The 19,638-nt window shown below is 33.9% G+C and overlaps 1 long non-coding RNA gene across 1 annotated transcript in view; it reads right to left on the bottom strand.

Annotated features, from left to right (window-relative positions):
* The window catches only part of LOC111394665, a 16,016-nt gene extending 6,855 nt beyond the window's left edge, over positions 1-9,161 (bottom strand). Inside the window, exons 1-2 of the long non-coding RNA XR_002702660.1 lie at positions 9,028-9,161; positions 8,649-8,700 (exon numbers count right to left, since the gene is read on the bottom strand). This is a non-coding gene — a long non-coding RNA (uncharacterized LOC111394665). The remainder of the gene's footprint in view (positions 1-8,648; positions 8,701-9,027) is intronic.
* Positions 9,162-19,638: the final 10,477 nt, after the last annotated feature.

Here is a 19,638-nt window from a genome sequence, read left to right as displayed (position 1 = left end):
TCTCTAGCAGCAAACCTAGATTGTAAACTTAAACAACTGGATATAAAAAATGCTTTCCTAAATGGTGAATTGGAAAACGAGGTATATATGGAATTACTTCCAGAATTCGAGAGAGCTAAAACTTAAGGAACAATTTGTAAACATGGAAAGTCCTTATATGGGCTAACACAATCTCCACAATTGTGGCTTGGGAGATTTATGAAAGTTGTTTGCCAACAAGGACATAAGCTAGCCCAATCAAATCGTACTATGTTCTACATGTACTTGGGAGGAAAATTACCATTCTAAAAGTTTATGTGGACGATATTGTTCTAACAAGTGATAATTATGAAGAGATGGAGTGATTGAAGAAAGCTCTTGAAACCGAATTTGAGATAAAGGACCTAGCCACCTAGGTCCTTTACGATGCTTCCTTGGAATAGAGGTTGCCAAAAATAGGTATGGTATTTTTCTCTCACAGAGGAAATATATTTTGGATCTCTTAGAAGAAATAAGTATGTTAGGAAGTAAACCTTCAGATGTTCCTGTGAATCCTAATCACAAGATAGGTAACTGTCTAAAAGGTACTCCTGCTGATAAAGAAGGATATCAACGTCTGGTAGGTAAACTCAATTATTTTTCTTATACAAGACCTGATATTGCTTTTGCTGTTAATGTTGTGAGCAAATTTATGCATGCACCCTGCAAAAAGCACATGAAGTTATTTATCAGATTTTAAGATACTTAAAAAGAGACCACAGGACTTGGTCCTTTTTCCAGAAAGAATGCTAAGAGATCTATTGAAAGTTTCACTGATGCAGATTGGGCAAAATCAGTACGGATAGATAGTCTACAACAGGTTATCGTACTTGTGTTTGGCGTAATCTAGTTGCTTAAACGAGTAAAAGCAAATAGTTGTGGTTAGGAATAGTGTCGAATCTTAATTTAGAGCATTGACACATGGAATTTGTGAGATAATAAGGCTAAAGTTGTTACTGAATGAACTTTTTAGTAAGATAAATGAACCCATGAAAGCCTACTGTAATAACAAGGCTGCAATTGCAATTTCACATAATCATGTTAATCGTGATAGGACTAAACATGTGGTGGTAATAGAAACTTCATTAAAGAAAGGATATAAGATAGGACAATCTGTATGATTTATATGCCTTCATCTGAGCAAGTTGCTCATGTATTAACAAAGGGCTTATTTAAGCCCATGTTTGAGAAAATGATGGACAAGCTAGGATTGTTTAATCAATATTGCCTAGCTTGAGGGGAAGTGTTGAAGATCTCGAAAATTAAGGGCCGATTTGTCGAACATATTTGATCTCCTTATTGTTAGGATTGAGTGTGTTTCATTATCTAAATTTCAATTTCAAATTGTGATTATCTCAATTATGTAGCTATTCCTAAAATAGAGGATTGCAGTTGTACATCCTAGATATATAAATACATGTAATCTAATGAGTTAAAATATAAGAGAAATAATTCCTTCCTTGTTGTGTTCTTCATTCCGTTCTCCTCCACCGGTTTTAGTTATTGTTACATTAAGAGCCAGATACTAATAGTATTTAAGAGGGTGTTTGGGAGGCATTTTTATGTAAAAATGCATTTTGGAATAATAAATTGATGGGAAATGTGTGGTTGAAAAATAAAGAATTTTTTTTATTTACGTGTAATATTATTTTAATGAAGAATGTATTGTTGAAAAGAAGAGAAATAAAAATACATTTTGACAAAAATGGGTACCAAACGGGACCTAAAATTTCAATCAATGTTCAAAGGAAATTCCTCATAATTGGTTCATGTTGACTACTTAATCTCGAAAAGAAAATACTGATCAATTTCTAGTTTTGAAGAAATCCGTGTCAATGAGATTGAATAAGATTATGAAAATCGTCGAATATTATGGCTTTGCGTCTATTTTATCATTATAATTGCATTATCTATAGATAAATTGTTTTTACCATATTTAGCCCTTGTTTGATTCTCATTCTTCTAAAAATTCATTTTTTCAAAATTCATTTTCAACCACACATTCTTTAATAAAATAATATTACAAGCAAATCTAAAATTTTTCTTTATTTTTTAACCACACATTCTCCATCAATCTACTAGTCATAATGCATTATTTTCCCCAAAATGGGATCAAACAAGGGCTTAAATTATAGATTACCATTAATTAATATTGTAATTGATTGCTACCATATTTAATATTGATTTTGGTTCTATATAATGAGAGAACCTCTCACATCAAGAAACATCGAGTCTTATTAAGTATATTTGACATGATATTAGAACCTGGTTTAATTTTCTTTTAGGGTTAAACTTGCAACCTTCTTTCCTCTGGCGGGCGGATTGAATCGCTCGTCCGATCAAAATTTCCTGTTTTGATTAAAATTTCTTGCGGTCAAATTTCTTCAACTGGTCGCACCAAAACCTACATAGCCTCTTCTAGGGTTTAGATTTCCCCTTATACAACGAAGAGAGACAAAACTCCAAAAAAATGGAGCCATCAACCCAATTAGTACAATGCTCTCGTCTGAAGAAAATCCCCGTCGCTATGACCTACTGCAAGAGTGGTCGAGGATTGATCAAAATCCGATAGGTATCAGACCCTTCGCGGGGGCCAGGTCATTCACTATTATACTAGAAGGCGACGAAGGCCATCAATGTCACAATCGATAATGGTGGCCTAGACGACTACTCTTCACGCAGAAGTAATAGCAACAACATTCGTGGTGGATATGAGCATAGCGAAAAAAGGAATAATGGCAATAGCTATGGGTATTGGCCATGGGTACGGTGGACGATATTATACCCGTGGTGGTTTTGGGAATATGGCACGGGATTGCCCCTCTAGAGGACGATGGAGGGGTGGTAATAGTGGTGCCAATTTCCAGTGCAGAGAGAAGAAGAGACATAGACACAGTTGATGGTAAAGGGTGTTATGTTGCTGGAAGTTGGGTATGGTTTAGGTTTTAACAGGTTGCTGGTTGTGTTTTGATGGGCCAGATGAGGTATTAAATTTGGGCTTATAGTGGGCTGGATTTTATATGAAATTTTGGGTTAATGGACTGTTAGGTTGTATTTAATATTGTTATGGATTTGTTGGTTGGGCCTGCTGCTTTGGGCTTCGTTATTTTTTTATGGATGATTTAAGTTTTAGAGACTTTAATGGATGCTTATGAGCTTGGACAATTATTTGAAATTGCGCATTGAAAAAGGAAGGATTACTCCACTGATATGATTTTGATTACAACAATATTACCCGAGCATATAAATTAGAAGTTTCAATAATCCTAAGAATGGTAATGGTAGTAGTCGATGTGAGGTTTTTGGTTAACTTACCCATCAATTTTTGGAGGCACACGAATATTTTTGGGCTTACAAATAATCTAAAATTTTAGGCTTTTATTTTACGTTTGCAAATATGATGCAAAAAAAAAAATAATAATAATAATAATAATAATAATAAATAAATAAATCAATTTTGGGTAAGGAGGAGACATATGAGTGCAGACCGTCGAGTTTTGGCTGCTCGGATAATGAGCTGGAGTTTTGGACTCTCAAAAAAGGAATCATCTTTGGTATAGTCTACTTGTTGGGATTTCTTCCCACTACAACATCTTGACCAACGATATATGGTTGGATTTTTGGCCGATGTATTGCGTTAGAACTTTTACCGAAACAAGAATTATGTGTTCGATTGAGTTCTCCCAATAGATAGAGCTCACTGTGTGTATCGGCACACTTCGTGAATTTCTTTTGAAAATTCTTCTTGGGGTTGGAGCGTTCTTGGAGAAGTTTTGGAGTAGTTTTTGGTTATTTCTGCACTATTTGTTGTTCTTGGTATCTTGCCATCACAAATTTTCATAGATGGTTGCTTTAATTTGGTTTTCTTCTTCGTGGGCACAAGTATTTTAACCAATGCCAGTTCGTAATTGCAAATTGATGATTTTACCAGCATCAACTTGAGGGAGATGTCAACAAGATTAAATAAGATTATGAAAATCATCGAAGATTACGGCTTTATGTTTATTTTATCATTATAATTATATAATACATAGATAGATTGTTTTTACCATATTTAAATTATAGATTACCACTAGTTAATATTATAATTGATTGGTACCATATTTAGTGGTAATCTTGGTTCTATTTAATGAGAGAACCTCTCACATCGGGTCTCATTGAGTATATTTGACAATTCATACTTGGTCCAATGCCAATTTTACTTGTAGGTAAACCAAGCAGTAAATTTGTAACTTCACCATCAAAAGAATAAGTAAAACAACCCCTAATTTACAATTGGCCATTTTACCTAAGACTAGTTTAACTCATCAACTCCCTAGACTGCTCACCAGCTCTCCTAACTCCTCAGTCCTCAACTATCCTTCCATTCAATTCATTAAGTTCCCCTGTTAATCAGCATGATAAGGAGAAAAAGGATAGACTAAAACGCCAAAATTTTCCCTTATGCTATTATTCCATTAAGAATCAGAGATCTAATGCATTTGACATTTCAAGCATCATTAGAAGAAAGAAATAATAAACCAATTCATGCTGATTATACAATATAGAGAAATGGTTTTAGATTTTGAAGATATTCGATATTCAGTTCCTTGCATGTAGTAGTACCAGATTTTTATTTTAAATACCGGGAAAAAAAATAATAATAAGTAATATATCCCTTCAGCTTCACCGCTGGCCATTTTAAGTTTTTCCAATTTCAACTCCTCACCAGGCCTCATCACTCCTTAGTCCTGGCCACTCTTCAATTCCCAAATGTCTAACCAGACCATTGAGGCCACAATGATAGTGTGTATCTTTCTAAATCTCGAATACAGTCAATAAACCAGGCATGTTTGTCTAAAATGTAATATAAAAAGCATAGAAATTAACTGCTCAGATGAAAAGGAAATAGCCGACCTACATTTTCATCATTTGAGGTACGCCATGAAAGAACTGTGCTAAATCTCAATTGTATCATTTTGATTTCATCGAGTCATAAGTCTCAGGCTTCATTTCTTGTATACTCCTCCAATATGGAACAACATATTCTCACACTTTGTGCACATTGTGATCCTTACGAGGCTACCCTTCATAATGAACCTTCAACGCCTAAATAATGCCCTTGTGTCTACTACTCTCCTCACTACATGAAATGTACGTGGAATAAATAAGATATAGTTGAGCTGGAGTATGGCTGTCAAGTGGAGGCATGTGTCCAAATGTACGATTAATCAAGCATCAAGATTTGGATAAGATGAATACGAAAAATATTCTCCCTCTGTCTAGAATTGCAAGTCTTAATTTTTTGAATTGATACATATTTAAGATGTTTAGGTAAGAATTGGGATTGTGAGTATGTTGTGCATCCTTTTCATGTTTACCATAAAATGAAGGTCAATTCCTGATCACGTTGTGTACTTTTGAGGATTGTGTCGTGTACTTCAAATGTGACATTTTTTGGAACGAAAATAATAATTTTTGGAGAGAGTTAACTATTTGGGGACAAATCTAGAACATTAAGATCATTCGATGCGAATAAATGGAATATATTTTGCAACCCTTTTATTATTTTATGGTATAATCTATATATGAAATAGCAAGAATATATCAAATATCTTTGACATATATAGCTATTTGGTATACTAGGAGAGCATAAGTATTGCCTCTTAAGTCTATATAAATGATCAAGCCAATGTACAATATACCAAGACAGAAGAAAGTGTGAGAACTCTTTAATTGAACAAACCATATTCGATTCTGCAGTTGATAGGCACCCATTAATTTTCTCTATGGATTTGGTGCTCACAGCCACGTTCTCTATGGATGCGGTGATCGTGGCTTTGTCCACCACTGAAAACAGCTTACAAATCCATACTCACTGAAATATCACCTTAAAACAAACTTCATCGTAGCTATAACACTTTCCAAACAATACAACCATTTACTATTGCTGAGGGAATGATTTTGCAAAATGAACCTTTAACCTTCACCCAAGTCAAGAAAGCAAGCCCATTACACTGTCATAGGCACATAACCTAACTATAGTTCCAGCACACAACACTTCATGTGAGTTTCACTTTCAAAACTTATTTTTAAGTGGTCCAATGTTCAATTGATCATCTAAACAATGTGAAATTGAAACACCAAATTTGAAGAAGGCGAGCCTTGACAACCAGATTCATAAAGCACGTGACCATGATAAGGAGAATGTTAATGGGCACCAAGTCTTAAGATGTATGGTCACCACCAATAATAAAACTTCATGTTTTGAATAGCTGACATCAATTATTGCTATTGAAATATAATAATCTAGTAAAACATCAATTCGAAAGAAATTGAACAACCAGATTCATAAAACACGTGACCATGATAAGGAGAATGTTAATGGGCACCAAGTCTTAAGATGTATGGTCACCACCAATAATAACACTTCCATGTTTTGAATAGCTGACACCAATTATTGCTATTGAAATATAATAATCTAGTAAAACATCAATTCGAAAGAAATTGAACAAAGTTTGGTAGATGTTATATGTCTCCTCATGTACTACAGAGTCACTCTAATAAAAAATTCAAAAGAGGTAAATAATGACTTTAAGGTTTTTGGACTATATTATTTGAGTAAGGGTTCCAAAAGTGATAGGTATATGTTGTTTCTTGGCACTCTCTTTCAATATTGTTTCAACCTAGACCCTATGCTACACCATCAGTGACTAGCCTAAGACCTGGAATAAATATCACCTTAGATAAAAGACGCTTGTACAAGAAATCAAGCAAAAATGCAACCAAAAGAAAAGTTGTTTATAGATGGTTACCATCTATTAATAAATTATCTACTTCAAAGATATTACTTGCAGAAGGAAACAAAATTCTTGCTCTGTTCAGTTGAAAAGTACTCACAATTTCATTTCCGTCTTCGTACTTTACAAAAGTGAAGGTCCCTTATATATTAAACTTAACAGACCTGCTAATGCTATACAATTGATGCACAATTTTTATAAAGGCTATAAGACCAATTTTCTAACACCACGTTTGAAGGAACACCGACTCCATACCAAATCATTCCACAGCAAAAGGTCCATATAAAACGATCCCTCATTTGTTGAACTCATTTTGACAAGTCAATTACTAATATTATTATCTTGCTCACACTCTCGATTGTTTCTAACTTAAGCATCGGGTGTTCATCGTCTGGACCCAAAATTTTCACATCTAGATTAACATTGATTCTTTACCAATCCAACCTGAAGCACAAGACTAATATAGGACCCTTGGACGAGTAAATCTCATTTTAATTTATTACTACTACTATCATATTGCACTCAACATCAACTATTCCTGATCTCAGCATTAGATGGCCATCGTAGGAGCTTAGCTGCATCTCTTTCGAGGCTCGCTGTAAAATCATTAGGAAGGAGAGATGACAACTCGAAAATGACATCAACAATGATAATAGAGTTACCTTCTTTGTTGTCAACTGACGATCACTTGGGAATATCTTCCTCACGATCCTTAAACAGGTAGTTATAACGTAATGGCATTCATATGTAAACCATTTATGATATCATGTCAGTGTCCCAATATGTAAAATTTGAATCATAATATTGAACAAGCAGAGCTTGTTTCGTGTCAATGTGCTGTGTAACTATACGTCATTTTGCTTTAACCAGATCTATGCACCTTTGTACTTCAACTATATGTTTTACATATGTTATACTTTGTACACACATGGCCTACATGGTCAAACTTTGGACCAAGAAGAACTGTCAACTCAGAATCTTAATCACTCGATGAAGCACATTACTTAATAAACATCTTGACCCTGTGGACAGCGTTAAGTCAGGTAGTAAGATATTTCTTTCAATGCCATGAACCAGGGAAGGCAGTGAAAAGCGCAAACCACCATGAGGGATGGGACAATGTTAGCACAATTCAAAGATTGTGTTTGGTTTATCACCTGCTAAGAAGATGTCAAGCTTTTCTACAAAAGGAAAATGTATGCGACCCCAGAGGAGCCTCCAATGACTGTCCAGAGGGAGGATTATCCCAGAAATAGGGATGCAATCCACGTTTCATATTAGGCTGACAACCAATCAAAACAGCAAGAAGATAGCGCCAACTTAGATGCGATTTGCGATCCCCAAGTGAGTTTGACATGCCACCCACGTCAACCATTGTGGATTCAAAGTTCCCATATAACTGGCACTGTTGTACACGTCTTAATAAGTCCTCAACTCCATAGTTGATATGAGTAGGATGGTGACTCATCTAGAACCTTTGTAAACGCACCAAACCTTGCCAAAACAAGCAAGTCACTTCATGATATTCAAATTTCCTCTCTTTACCTAAATTATATTTTGACCTCATTGACTTTAGCATCCAAGAGTCATTGATCGTTGCAATCTCTCCTTTTCTACTACTAGACAACCGAGTGTTCACTTTGCAAGATTTATTCCAAAATTCGGGGGAAATTTTAGTTCAAATTTAGACGCGCAGAATTTAAGATCAACTATATGCCACAAAGTCCAGAAAAATAAACATACAGGTGTACAACGGTGAAAGCAAACTTCATAAATATTAAATAATCATTCCAGCAAACGCGACACAAATCATAACAAAAACTCCAAACAAAAGCAGAAATATGTTTTTACCTATTTTTGGGCTCTGTACTTCGACCAATCAAGAGAGAGAGCAGATTCAACTCTGAAAGAATATTTCAGATGTATTCACTATTCAGTCATCCAAAAAAATATGAAACAACCAAAAGTCCAGTGCACTGTTTAATGCATGTAAACAATATTACGATAATCAAAGCAAGAAAATACAAACGAAGATTACAGTACGCAAAACTACAGATGATAAAAGGATATGGCTAGCGATTAATTCTGTAATAGAAGATATGAACGATAAAAAAGAAAAAGAAAAAAATTACTTAATGTTAAACAATCACTTGATCAGTTCAAGATCATGAATGTTTTACGCTCAAATCAAATTATGCGAGTTTCGTGTAAATGTTGATTCGACGCGTACCTTTTGATGAAGAAAAGCTTGAAGAATAATGCAGTACTAAAATAATAAAATTTCTGTTCGTAATGAACACCACTTGTAGAGAAGAAGAGGAGAGAGAAGAAAATATCTCAAGGTAGTACGAAGGGTGGTGACGACTCGGATAATTCGATGAATTCGGTGTTTCAAAACCGGACGCTTAAGAATCCACGCTGGCCAATTTGATTGGATGGCTTTTCATAAGCATGTGGTGGGGGCAGGGGATTGTCGGGTGACGTGTTTTGACGACGTCGTTTTAGTGTTTCTAAGTTAGGTTAAGGAGTTCAAGTAAACAGGTTGAAAAACTGAACTAAAATCAGGAGACAGCCACCCGCGAAGATTATTTATATTGAACTTTAAATATTAATCGGGGTAAAAAATAAGTAAATTATTTATTTTTTAAATTTAACAATAAGAAATATAGAAAATAAAGACTTATTCAATAATTCAGACATATTTGAAAATAATCACCTAAGTAATTTTTACTTTCTTTAAAGTTTAACATGTGGTATTCAAGTTTAGTTCTTATTTACTCGTATTTGCAATATTAGATCACGGGTTAAATATGTACTTTTGAAATTAAAATTTTCAATATTGATATCATATTTAACTAGGCAATTGGCTTTGTAAGTTATTATGATGACCAAATAATATCAACTCTTTGTTCAACGAAAAGATTTTATGTAACACATTGTTTACTTGTCAGTTATAAAACTTTCCAATTTATTCGAGCCACGATTAGAAAATTTATGATCAAGTTGTTATTCATTTAAATAAAAAATTGAATTCAACAACATAAAAGACAAGGAATTTACGCAATCCAATATTTTGTTCATTCTTCTTAGAGAAAAATATACAAATAGAGCTTTGAGAAATAATACATTTTTAATAGTTTGGAAAGACAATGTTGATACCAAATGTGTTGGTAAGGTACAAGGCCATAGAAGACACGCAATAAGTACTTGTTTAATAAGTATACACATTTAATTAGATCCACAACTTTTATATAATTTTCTACAACCTATCAATTTTAAGCAACATCACATAATTTTAGCCCTTGTTTGGTTCCTACTTTTTCAAAATATATTTTTCTTTCTTATTTTCAACAACATATTTTTCAAAATAATATCACACGTAAATTCAAAAATTTTATTTATTTTTAACTACATATTCTCCATCAAATTACTATTCGAAAATATATTTTTTCAAGAAAATGTGGCTCAAACATGCTCTTAATTTTGTAAACAATTGTTAGTTGACACTGTTGGATAATTTCACTTATTGCAGGAATAAATTTAATGATCCAAGCAACTAATTAGAGTGATTCAATATGCAAGTAAATAATCAAAGCAAAAACATGAGAACACAACACAAATTTTTTACGTGGAAAAACCCTCCAATGTAGAGAGAAAAGCCACGAGGCAATTTCGGCCAAATCCACTATAATAATTAAAAATTGAAAAATTTAAGTTTATGTCCAAAAACTTGAATTCTCGATAAATTGGGAAATACAATAATCAATCTCCAAGGCAACAGATAATCTCACCACAAACCACCAATTTGTTGAAACTTGTGAGATACCTACTTTTGAATACTACACTTCTAGAGTACTCAAAATACACCTAAGAGAAATCTCCAATACAGAAGAAGAGAAAAAATCCGTGTGATTCCACACCTAAAGATTGGAAGAAAATTTTCTTTTTTCTTTCCCCTTTTTCTTTTTTTTTTCCCACACAGTCAGTCCTATTTTTTTTTGCTCTTCCAGATTTGTTTCCAAGAACCACAGTTCTCAATGTCGATGTGTAGTCCCTATTTTTGTCTCCTCACAATGAAAGCCACGATTTTTCCTTGTATATATATCTCTAACAATTTTTTGACCTACAATGACATTAAAGTGGATTTAGGTCTTTTTTCCCAAGCTCATATAACAATCTCCCCCTCGAGCCCACTGAGAAATGAGATTATTCTCTAATAGATTAGTTATAATCCATGTCGACCAGTCCGGTACAAAGCTCAAGCTTTTCTCTTGTCACAACATTTGTCATCATGTCAATTGGATTTTTATTAGTATGAATCTTCTCCAACAATATCAATTGTTTTGCCACTATTTGTCGTAGTCAATGATATCTCACATTAATGTGCTTCGTCTGAGAATGATAAGTAGCATTCTTGCTCGAGTCTAATGCACTCTAACTGTCGCATTTTACTATATACACATCTTGCTTCAAAACTAAATCTTGGAGAAGCCATTTCATCCAACGCATTTCTTTCGCTGTTTCAATTGTTGCAATATATTCAGCCACAGTTGTGGATAAGGCAACACACTTTTATAATTTTAACTGTCATGAGACAATTCCCACTGCAAAAGTAACCAAATGTCTCAAAGTTCATTTTCTACCATCACCAGCCATATCTGAATCTGTAAACGTCTTCAAAATTGGTTTTGAACCTCCAAAAGTCAAACACATTTTTTAAGTACCTCTCAAGTATCTAAAGATCAATTTCAGTACCTCCAAACGATCTTAACCGGGATTAACAAAAAACCCGTTGATTAGTCCAACTGCATGAGTAATGTTTGGTCGTTTAACCATAGCATACATCAAACTCCCAACTGTAGAGGAATAATGAATCTTTGCCATTCTTTCTTTATCATCCCTCTTAGAATGACAGGTCATCTTACTCAGTTTGAAGTAACTAACAAGTGGTGTCGCAACTAATTTAGCATTCTTCATGTTAAATCTTTCCAGCACCATCTCTACATATTTTTCCTGTAATAACCATAACATTCTGGCTTTCTCATCACAATGAATATGCATCCCTAAAATATGTATTGTTGGTCCAAGATCCTTCATGTCAAACAACTTGAACAAATCTAATTTCAATTTTCGAATCAAATGCACATATTGTCTCACTATCAACATATCATCTGCAAATGGTAGAAGGATGATGTAGTTACTATCATGAAATTCTCTGACTTAAACACAATGATCTGCATTTGTCCTGGTATAAGTATAACCATGGCCCACCATAAAGGAATCAAATTTCTTATAACACTATCTTGAAACCTGTTTCAACCCATGCAAACTCTTTTTCAACATTAAAACCATAAGTTCTTTTCCTCTTACTTCAAATCTCTTTGACTGAACCATGTAAATTTCTTCCTTCAAATTCGCTTGGATTAAAGCGATCTTCACATCTGACTGCTCTATAATTTACAGCAATTTGTTCAATGTCTATTTTAATTAATAAATTATATTATTTATTCCCAAACCTACTTGTCTTATTATGGGCAGCAAATCTCATTTCAGCAAAACTCTAGGGTGCATTTTCCTATGTTCGATTGAGATAAGGTTATTACAAAATTTTCGATTTTTTTTTTTGGATAAACCAACAACAGTATGACATGTATTATTAAAATGAAAGAAATATCAGTACAATAGGGAAACACATTAATCTCATGTTTGATTTCGATAAAAAATATAATTTTAATAGATTTTGATAAAAGTTGATGACATAGTATTATTAAAATGAAAGAAATATTATTACAACAGGAAAACACATTAAGCTCATGTTTGATTTCGATAAAAATATAATTTTAATAGATTTTGATAAAAGTTGATGACATAGTATTATTAAAATGAAAGAAATATTATTACAATAGGGAAACACATTAAGCTCATGTGTTGATTTCGATAAAAAAATATAATTTTAATAGATTTTGATAAAAGATGATGATATAAATTTTAATTCACTTTTTTTAGCTGGACCAAAGAGGGACTAAATTAGGTGGATTATGGTACTTGTATTGATGTTAGTGCCGATCTCAATTTGATAAAAAACTTAAAGAAGACAACAAAAATTATTCACAATATACTCATTCCAAGTTTATTAAAATATACAACATGATATTGGTAAATAAAGATGGCTACATTTTCACAATGTAGTCTCCAAGCAAAGACTACAATTTATTTAATTAAAGTCAGTTTAATGCGATTTCTAAGCAGAGAGCTACAATTTATTTAACTCAGCCAGCTTCATAGATAGATAAGTAATTTATTCGCCGGCTGTTGTAGCAAAACATCAAGCAATTACTATTTCTTTGATGAAAGTCACTTTGTCTGTTGCACTGGCCATCACCTGCTCAGCAATTTCTACATATCATGAGGGAAAATTTAGTCCAAACATAAGGAGCTTTTTGTCTTGCAATATTCAATCTGCAAGTCAACATATCATTAAGGTTATGTTTACATACGTGGACAAATTTTTGTGCATACACACTGGTCATTAAATCCTGAGCAACATCCTGGCAAACTCAGAAGCGAGCAATATTGTTTACAAAGATCCAAGTCACAACATCGAATTTGAGCACCCACCACAAGAGGACCACTCGTAATATGTGGGCAAATTGCTGTGCAACGACACGGGCTGGATGGTCCTGGGCAACATGCTGACTTACCCTGAAGCGAACAATATTTTCGACAAAGATCCCAGTTACAACTTGGAGCATCCACCACAAGAGGACCACTCATATTTGCTTAAAACAAGAAAAGAGAAAAAGATACAAAAACATTTAATACATAATACAATTTAAATAAACAAATACGAATGCTTTGCTATGAAAATTAAAGTTGTTCTGGTTATTTCAAATTTGTTTAATTTACATGTGTATAGTATGGCTAATTAAGTAGTTGACAAGCTATGGAGTTGAATAAATTTTGAAATAGTGGATAGGGAAACCAGCAGTAGGAAGGACACCATTGCAAATGACCTCATGGAGAACTTCACGTTGCGAGAGAGATGGGGGTAGAAAGAGACCAAAGGCAGCTATAGTGGAATGTAAATGGAAGAATTCCTTTGTCTCTTTTTATGTAATGTTTAAGAGTGTACGTGTTGATGTTGTGCTCTGCATGTGTGACATGTTTGCATGAGATTTTGACAAGTGGACTTGCTGAGACTGTTGGATATGCTTCTGAATTCTTTTATTGGTTTAAACACTTCATCTGACTGATAAGTGCAATCTGTGCACTTATTTAAGCCATATTATTAAACTTTTATGTTGTCAATTTATTAATTACTATTTAACTTGGGTTAATTTTATTTTGTTTTTAGTGACGAACTCGTTCAGAGCAAATGGAGAAGGGTGAAGAACAAATTGGCCATTGAATGAAAATTGAGGGCCTGAAAACAAATACCACCATAATCGGCCTCAACTTTAATTTGTAATGAACTACTGCTGGTTTAGTTAAAAGTGGTTTGGAGTCTTTGACAGAAAAAAAGAAAGGGGGCAGTCCTTAAATTGAAGAGAATTGGAGGGCTCAATCATATGGTATATATATATAAACACACACTAGGGTAGGGAGAATTGACACACGCATGGAAAAGAGAGCTGCAATATTATATGTTTACACATTGGGCGGTGACGTGAAGGAGGTTGGAGAAGAAAATACATTCTCGAGAAGTTTGCAGCTATGGGAAAATTGAAGGTGCCAAGGCTGAATTTTAGAAATATATATATTAACAAAAAACGGCATATTCAGGTGGCCGGAAATTGAAGTGCGGAGTTAATAAAGTCGGTCAGCTGCTGGGTATGAATAATTGGGCTGAAAAGTTGAATTAAATACATATATACTGATGTGATAATGTTGTTCAAAACCAACAACAACAATATAATAATAAGGAAAAAAACGGTTTGTGCCATGCGACCGCATAGGCAAAATGGCCATGCGGTCTCGTGGCCATATACAGGGACAAAAGTTCCGTGAGTAAAATACTCCATGCGTAGTGTAATCCGGCCGTTTTGTAGCCGTTTTTGACCGTTTGTGACTTAAATTTGGTGACTTTTAGCTCATGCTTTGGCACCACTTCGTGCATCTGAGTTTTTCCTATAAATAGTGGATCCATATTAAAGGCAAATATGATGAAAAACATATGAGAATCATTATCATTCCAAAATAAAAGAACAAAATCCAGATTTTATTCATATTCATAAACCCATTGTGTTCTTCAAGTTTTGAAGATTGCACTCGTGCTTTAGTATTTAATCTCTTATAAGGCTTGTTAAAATCCTACAAACTATTTGCCGGAGATCCCTTGAAGCATTCCAACCAAAAGAGAGAGGGCAAATATCGTTTGAGGACAACGATATCGTGTTCAAGCCATTCATTGATACAAGTTCGAGATTATCTTGTTATTGGCGTTTCCAATTCATATTTTGTGATCTCTACTCCAATCAAGTGAATTTTTTCCAACAATCTCGAACGATATCTCTGCAATAGAAAGCGAGACAACGATGACGACAATCAAACTCATGAATCAAGACTTTATGCGGTTAGATCGGTTCGATGGAACAAACTACACTCGATGGAAAGACAAATTGAAGTTTCTTCTCACTGCACTAAAGATCTTCTACATCCTAGATCCGAAATTGGCGCCACTACTAAAACTAACAAATGGAGAAACCAAAGCGGTAAGGAATGAAAGACAAAAGCGCCAAGAAGATGAGTTAATATGCCGCAGTCACATTCTCAACGCCTTATCGGATCATTTGTATGACTTATATACAAACACAACTTCAGCAAAGAAAATTTGGGATGCGCTTGAAAATAAGTACAAAGCGGAAGAAGAAGGTACAAAGAAATTTTTAATTTTTAAGTACTTTGATTTTAAATTTTTAGACAATATTTCCCTTCTTCCCCAAATACATAAAATGTAAGTAATTATCAATAAGTTGAAGGCGGTGAAAATTGAAATACCGGAGACCTTTCAAGTGAGGGCTATAATTACCAAACTTTCCGGAACTTGGAAAGGATATCGGAAGAAGATAATGCATAATTTCGAAGATTATTCTTTGGAACAAATGCAAAAATATCTTCGAATTGAGGAAGAGTCGAGAATACGTGATAAAAGTGATTCTCATGAGGGCACTTCCAAAGTAAATGCTGTAGAAAATTTCGAACCACTAACAAAATCCAACAAAAGGAAGCCTTCGAGAAATCTTAATAAGTTCAAGAAGAAGACCAAAGGAGGATACTTTGTTTGTGAGAAATCTGGACACTACACAAAAGATTGTAGACACCGAAAACACAACAACTCCGAGATTAAAGTGAATTCCATCCAACAAGACAAGATAGTGGCCACAGTGAGCGAAATAAATGCAATTAAGGGAAAGGTTCCCGGCTAGTGGTATGATACTTCTGCCACGGTGCATGTATCATATGACAAATCTTTGTTCAAAATATATAATGAAGTGGATGGAGACCAAGAGATCCAAATAGGTAACGAGTTGGGGTCCAAAGTAATTGGAAAAAGAAGTGTAGAAATTATCTTCACTTCTGGGAAAAATGTTACTCTCACAAATGTACTGCATGTTTCGGATATGAATAAGAACTTAGTGAGTGAAAATCTTTTGGAAAAATCAGGCATTAAAAGTGCCTTTGAATCAAGTAAACTTGTATTATCACTTAACGGAAAATTTGTTGGAAAGGGCTATTCATATGAAGGAATGGTCAAACTTTTTACTATTGACAATGAAATAAATAAGTTGATTTTGCTTACATGATTGATTTATTTTCTTTATGACATGCTAAATTAGGTCACATAGGTAAAAGTAAAATGAAATACATGAGAAATTGTGACTTAATTTCATATGATAAAAATGATGCCATTAAATGCAAAACATGTGTAGAAGCAAAAATGACTAAAAAATTTTATCAAAGCGTTAAGAGGACTTCTAGCATACTAGAATTAATTCATTTGGATATATGTGAATTAAATAACATGCTGACAAGAGGTGGAAATAGATATTTCATAACATTTATTGATGATTGCTCAAGATATACCTGTGTTTATTTGATGAAACATAAATACGAGGCATTTGATTTATTTAAAACTTATAAAAATGAAGTTGACAATCACTTAAGTAAGAAAATAAAGACCTTAAGAAGTGATAGAGGTGGTGAATATTTTTCTAGTGAATTTAATTTATATTGTGAACAACATGGCATAATTCACCAATGTTTCGCACTTAGGACACCTGAACAAAACGGTTTAGCTGAAAGAATAGAACCTTAATAAAAATGATTAATGTCATGCTTATATATGCTAAGTTGCCGTTTAATTTATGGGATGAGACTTTATTAAGTGCATATAGGATACTTAATAGGATTCCTTCTAAATATACAAATGTTTCTCCTTATAAATTATGGAAAGGAAGAAAACCGAACATTGGATACTTCAAAGTATGGGGTGTCTTGCTCATTGCAAGAACACAAATCCTAATAGGACCAAATTGGATCCAGGAGACATTAAATATGCTTTTGTTGGATATGCTAATAATAGCAAATCTTATAGATTGCTAAACTTGGAGACCAATGTGATTATTGAATCAAGTGATGTAGAGTTCTTTGAAAATTTGTTATCATCGGATAAGGAATTAAAGGAAAATATTGAAAACATCCCTAGCTCAAGTGGAACACATGATGAAATGTCTTCTAAAGACGTTGATGAGCTTAGTAAACCACGAAGAAGCAAGAGAACTCGAGTTGAGAAGTCTTTGTGACCAGATGAAATTGATTCTCAACGTATCTCCTTTTACTTACTAGAGGGAAATGAGTTGAATGTTGTAAGAACAATTCCTTTTGTTCTACAAGTGGAAACTGACCCTAAAACCTATAAAGAAGCTATGACTTCTCGTGATAGCATTTTTTGGAAAGATGCAATTAAAGATGAAATTGATTCGATAATGTCTAATAAAACTTGGGAACTTGTTGATCTTCCACAGAATCCAAACCTATTGGATGTAAATGCATATTTAGGAGGAAATATAACGTTGATGGTTCTCTAAATACTTTCAAAGTTAGATTAGTAGCTAAAGAATATCGACAAAATGAAGAAATCACTATTTTGACACTTATGCACCAATAGTTAAAACAACATCGATTAGGATATTATTCGCATTAGCCTCAATATATGATTTGCAAGTTCATCAAATGGATGTCAAGACGACATTCTTAAATGAGGATCTCGATGAGGAGGTCTATATGGAGCAGCCTGAAAGGTTCGTTCTACCTAGAAATGAACATAAGGTATGCAAGTTAGTAAAATCCTTTTATGGTTTGAAGCAGGATCCTAAGAAATGGCATAAAAAGTTTGACTTAGCTATAACATCATTCGGATTTAAACATAACAGCGTAGATAGATGTTTATATTCTAAAGTGTATGCTGATTATGTGACATTTATATATTTATATGTTGACGACATGTTGATTATGAGTAATCATATGGATGATATAGAAGAAACAAAGAGGTTTCTATCTTCCATATTCAAAATGAAGGATCTTGGTCAAGTGGATACCATGTTAGGTATCAAAGTTACTAAGACTAGTAGGGGTTATCACCTAAGTTAATCTCATTATTTTGAGAATGTGATAAACAAGTTCAAACACTTGAACATAAAAGAATATAGCACCCCGATTGATCCAAGTTCAAAACTTGTAAAGAATGATGGAAGGACGATTGCTCAATTGGAATATGCTAATGCTATAGGAAATCTTATGTATGCAGTTCAATGCACAAAACCGGACATAGCCTATGCCATAAGTAAACTTAGTAGGTTTATTAGCAATCCAAGCCATAATCTTTGGAAGGCCATTGGAAGAGTTCTTGGATACTTAAAGAAAATCAAGAACCCAGGCATGCAATATACTAAATTCCCGACGGTATTGGAAGGGTTTACCGACTCTAGTTGGATATCTAGCGCATGTGAGAGTAAATCCACTTTGGGTTGGGTGTTCACTCTTGTAGGAGGTGCTGTTTCTTGAAAATCAAAGAAACAAACATGCATAACACACTCGACCATGGAATCTGAATTTGTAGCCTTATCGGATACCAGGAAAGAAACTAGGTGGCTTAAGGATCTCTTTTATGAGATACCTCTGGGATCGAAGAATATTTCTTCAATACTTATCATGTGTGATAGTGAAGCCACATTGGCAAAAGCATACAACGAGGCATACAACGAAAAGTCTAGACACATGAGTCTTAGACATGATTATATAAGGAAGTTAATCAAGAATGGAATAATTTCCCTAAATTATGTAAGGTCAATTGAGAATTTGACGGATCCTTTGACTAAACCTCTAGATAGAGATTTAGTAGCATTTACTTTGAGTAGGACGGGGTTGAAACTCCTTAACTAAAAAGGTTTACCAATGACAACAACCCTACTTGTCATTACTCAAAAGGTAATTTACGGGTTCAAAAGGTAACAACAAGTCATTTGATATGTGAACAGTTGCAGCATTATTAAAAAAAATTCGCAATAATCCCATCCTAATTAAATTAATGCTGGTTGTTACTGAAATGAGTGATGAGTTTTAAGCTCTTAATGAAGTTCAGTACTCAAACACAAGTACCTCTAAAAGTAACAAAGATAGTGGAAAAACTTCACATAAACAATCTTCAAGGTGGTGTCGCCTTAATAGGGAGTTGGAGTTTCTCTCTTAAAAGATTGTTAAAAATGATAAGCGCAAGACCATAAAAGCACTAAATGAGTTATGAGGAACTTGAGACCACGTGGTACTCGTGTGTGCGTTCTTA

This window comes from Olea europaea, chromosome 5, assembly GCF_002742605.1.
Source record: "Olea europaea var. sylvestris chromosome 5, O_europaea_v1, whole genome shotgun sequence".
NCBI classification, from domain to species: Eukaryota; Viridiplantae; Streptophyta; class Magnoliopsida; order Lamiales; family Oleaceae; genus Olea; species Olea europaea.
Note: the sequence above shows the minus strand (reverse complement) of the source record. Positions and strands in the feature narration are given on the sequence as shown.